This window comes from Manduca sexta, unplaced genomic scaffold (genome assembly GCF_014839805.1).
Source record: "Manduca sexta isolate Smith_Timp_Sample1 unplaced genomic scaffold, JHU_Msex_v1.0 HiC_scaffold_3728, whole genome shotgun sequence".
In the NCBI taxonomy this organism is placed as follows: domain Eukaryota; kingdom Metazoa; phylum Arthropoda; class Insecta; order Lepidoptera; family Sphingidae; genus Manduca; species Manduca sexta.
This window is the reverse complement of record NW_023594828.1, coordinates 1-4,957: the sequence shown is the minus strand read 5'-3', so window position 1 is coordinate 4,957 and position 4,957 is coordinate 1. Positions and strand designations below refer to the sequence as shown.

Here is a 4,957-nt window from a genome sequence, read left to right as displayed (position 1 = left end):
TTTTAAATCTAAATTACAATTAGGCCTCGCAGTTTTTTCATCGAAGGTTCGGGTCTAAACGTCTTATACAAATCTTTTCGGCTTTTGGTTTATGTGTCTTATAATGATACAATAATGTACGAGGCAGCAGCAGTTTTCCATCGTCCTCCTCATGTCCTACCACCAGAAAGTGGCACTCTTATTCAATACGTTGCAGATAATGCTGATATTAATGTAAATACGCTAGACGGCAATAACACGCCCACATAATGGGTATTATTCAAATTGTTACTCCAAAACATTCAGTTTTACTAGAAGAACCTATGCCACGAATAAAAGAAACTCTTTCAGCAAATGATTTCAAGGCAAAAGCTCATGTGCCGATACAGACTTATACAAATGACGGTGTAGTAGGCTACAGTAAAATAAATGTTAAAGATTTTGTTTATGGAACTGAAACAGTATCGTTGCTCAAAAAAGTTGATGTAGTATGGTTTTATGGAAAATGGAAAAATGAGTCTTTACCCGGTTGGAATGGTTTTATTGAACGTTTAACTCTTGATCTCGTGGCTCGCCGGCGAGCCAAGACAGTTACATGACATTTGCGTGTGTCACGGGATTATAACCTTATATACTACATAATAAGGTTATTTTTCCGTCACACGCGTAGCTGTCAATGTTTGGCGGCAAACATTCAGCTACCTGTACATATTTGAAAATAAAATTTTGACAAGTCATGACGGGTTAACAAATAATCATACGAATTATTCTAAATCTCAAATTTCATTTTTACCATTTATTCACCAACCAGCCAGTAACTATAATACTATCTATACGACTTTACTTTGTGCATTAGAGAATGCAAAACGGTATGGCCACACTGTATGCATCGTGACTTTCGACCAGCCCCTGTATGCTAAAGCTCGAGAAATTGTATCAGCCGCACCTCAGGGCTCTGAATTATCAAAAATCATCATCAGACTTGGAGGATTTCATTTACTGATGTCTTTTATGGGAGCAATTGGTCATATTATGCAAGGAAGCGGCATGAAAGAAGTACTAGCAGAGATCTATGCGTCAAAATCATTAGAAAAAATGCTGAATGGTCATGCTTACGCAAGAGCTGTTCGAGCTCATACACTACTTCAGCTTACTTTGGCAATTATAATATTAAAAGAAGTTGAAATGAATGACATAATGGATGCAGATCTAATCGTAAATATCGAGCATATATTAGGTAATACTCTTTCATACAATGATATTGAAAATGACGATGAAGTATCTGGAGCTTTACTTGATAAATTTAATCAAAAACTAAAAGAATATGAGGAACGAGGACCAACTGCAAAACTTTGATTCAATATTTTTGTATGGTTTCCATTGCTAAAGAATTCCTAAGAGCTGAGCTGGGGGATTGGAAAGCTCATTTAAACTGCGTCAAAGAAATGCTTCCTTATTTTCACGCGTCTGGACATTTTCCTTATGCTAAATCTGCACACCTTTACTTGCAGGATATGGAACAATTACAGAATTTGATTGATCCTGAAGTTTACGAAAAGTTTTCAGGAGGATTTTTACAGTTAGACGTTCAGACAAATTAAGTTGTGGAACTTCAACGGACATGGTAATCGAGCAGTCTATGATGAAAGCTATGAAGACAGATGGAGGTATTGCTCGAGGGAGAAGTACAAAAGAGAGCGTCATCAGTAAATGGGTTTATAGTATGCATGCTATGAATACAGTTTGTGACAAATTAGAAGATATCGCTAATGTTAGGATGGATACGACCGAGCAGCATGTTGATGCAAGTGATTCACGAGTAAAAAAAGATGCTAGAGACATACGAAGACTTTTAGAGTGGTTCTCAACGCATGATCCTTTTCCAGAGGTTAACAAAATTGTTTCTATTGCGAGTGGTGTCGTTGGTGACGATAAAATTAATTGTTATAAAGCTCGTGAAGTTGGACTTGCTTCTACGGCAAAATGACAGGACTGACATTCAATAATATTAAATTAAAACACGCTGATAAAGTTGTTCCTCTCTTAACTATGACTAGTTCCATAAAAGTTCATGAAGAAAAAGTACCTATTGACCCTGTATTATTGTTCCAACGCATGAGTATTACTGCAGCATTTCAAGATGAAATTGAAAAATATTTTGAATATGAATTAGCTCCCTACCCTTTATCGTTATTTGATGACATCGGGATGCGTAAAACACAGAAATCTACCATTTACGATTGTTTTGAAAAAGTAAATATTGATATTAACAACACTAATGCGACATACATCATTGACGGAGGATACTTACTACACCGCGTTGTGTGGGATAGCGAAGAAACATTCAACGTTATCTTAGATAAATACGTTCAATATGTACGTAGACATTTTGGTTCCAGAGTTACTGTCGTATTTGATGGCTATGATGATTGCACGAGAAATATCAAAGCTGCAGAACAACGTCGTCGAACTTTAGCAACATCTTCATCTTCTGATATTTTATTTGATGAACTTATGACAGTCCCAACCAGTCAACAGAAATTTCTTACAAATACCCACAACAAGTCTCGGTTCATTTCAATGTTGAAAGAAAAGTTTACGGCTGAAAATATATTGGTAAAACAAGCTAATAATGATGCTGATGTATTGATTATTGAAACAGCAATAGAGCAATTCAATTTGACAAATACAACTATTGTTGTTGGTGAAGATGTTGACTTACTTGTATTACTCACTGCTCGAACGCCAACTGAAAAACTATTTTTTCTTAAAACCAGGAAAAGCTCAGCATCAATCAGATATATATTCATCAAAAGTTTATTTACTTTAGTAAAGTGTAAAGATCATGTACTATTTTACACGCAATAACTGGCTGTGATACGACATCTGCATTTTACAGGAGGGTAAAACAGCAGTTTTCAAAATGTTTGAAAACAAGATTTAATTCAATGTGCTGAAGTTTTAAAAAGAGTAATTCAACTCAACAAGAAGTTATTACCAACGGCATCCGCTTTCTTCTTTCTATGTACGGAGCTCCTAAAAACTACCTGTTTAGATAAGCATCGATATGCATGTTTCGTTAAAAATACTAAAAAATAAAAACAAGTTCAATTAGCTTGTCTTCCTCCAACCTCAGTTGCTGCTCACCAACATCTTTTCGAGTATATTACCAAGTTCAAGTGTGGCTTGGTTATCAGCTAGACCCTACAGACTGGGGTTGGAAGTTGGTCAACAATATATTAGAGCCAGTTCAAACTTTACTTCCACCTGCGCCGGAAAACTGCTGAACACTATTTTTGCAACTGCAAAAGGGATGCAGTGCTAAATGTGGTTGCAAAAAAGTCGGACTGTCTTGTTCTTTGGCATGCACAAATTGTCAAGGCCGGTCGTGCTCTAATATTGAATCACAAACAATGGAGGATTCGTTTGACTCCGACGAAGTATCATGCGATACATCGCTATTGACGCAATTTACTTGCATCCAAAATGAAGATGAAGAAGAAGCAGGAGAAGAAGAACAAGAAGAAGATCAAGAAGAAGAACAAGAATTTGAAACTTACGAATAAGACGAATAAACTTCAACACTTTTTTCATTTACATCGCTTTTATCTTTCCCAATCTTTGAAAATTTCCGTTATTTTGCAAAAGTTTTACATTAAACAGGATCACAACTGACCCGAGGAGTAGCCCTACTGGGGAAACCACGTTAAAAAAACGCGCTAAGTACACTACCTCATAGGTGGCGTGGAAACGTGTGCATATTATGATAACAACTTTTATAACTTTTGAATCGTTATATCTCAGAAACGGTGGCTCAAAAAAGTATTGATACATTTTTATAGATAATTTTATGATCTACAATTTTTGTCTGAGGTACTTTTATGATAAAACTTACCGTTTTGCTAAAAATCGCGAAAAACTCATTTTTGACCTTTGACCTTGAATTAAATTTTTTCCTTACAGGGAATGATGGGGAACTTCTAGACATTGTTTATAATTATGTTTTGAACAACTTCACAGAAATTCAGCTTGTTGGGACTTTTGTAACTACCGAATGTCTAAATTGACCGGACTATATCCTGAAATTTCTTTCACGGGCGAAGCCTCGCGCACAAGCTTTAGTTACTTATAAGTTCTACTTATTTACCATGAAATACACTAAAATGATTTGAATTCTATAGTCCTCGCACATTGCTTTTAACAAAATTGTCACATTATTCAGATGTCTCAGGACGCGTTTGTTCGCAGGATGCATAAGCTTCTCTTACTTTAGTCATAAGTGTAGCTAGGGGGCGTAGCTGTCTCTTTTTTGCTATCGCCAGCTGAGCCCCTTCTTCGCCTCCCTACGGCGAATCCCTCAGTCAAAGGGGAAAATAATTGCATAATCGTTGATGTCTCATCCTCTCCCAGTGACCGTCCGCGGTTTGTAACCCGTTAGTAAGTTGCCCTCAGCATGGTCGCTTAATTTTCAAGAATTGAGCGCCTGAATCGCACATCCAAAAGTCCTATGTATGTGTTTATATAAGCCGGACCTTGCCAGGTTAACAAGCGTAGGGTCATGTAAAAAGTAATAGATTATCTTATGATACGCGCATCTCCGTGTAGAATGATTTGAATTATTCTCTCGGCACCCGCTTGATATCCATTTCGGTTAAAATCGCGATAAAATTATCACGGTCATTCATTCCTACAAGTTGTTTTTAGAGTGTAGCTATTTGCGTGACAAATTCGTTACTTTTATCTTACAAGGAAAATCTCTTAAAATGTACCATACGCACTTTTGTATTTTTATATTGAGCATGAAAAGATAACATTGCAGTCTTTACATGTTTTACGGTTTAACGACATCAATAAGATAGAACATATTATTTTTGATGTTTACAGATCCCGACAACCCACAGCCAGGCTCGTCGAAGACCAATCTGGACGTGAAGAAAAGCGACGACCCGCCGACGAAGAAGGGCAGTTGCAGTTGAGC

The 4,957-nt window shown here is 36.8% G+C and overlaps 1 pseudogene; it reads left to right on the top strand.

Annotated features, from left to right (window-relative positions):
* The first annotated feature begins 3,002 nt into the window (after positions 1-3,002).
* On the top strand, positions 3,003-3,749 carry LOC119193196 (annotated as a pseudogene).
* Positions 3,750-4,957: the final 1,208 nt, after the last annotated feature.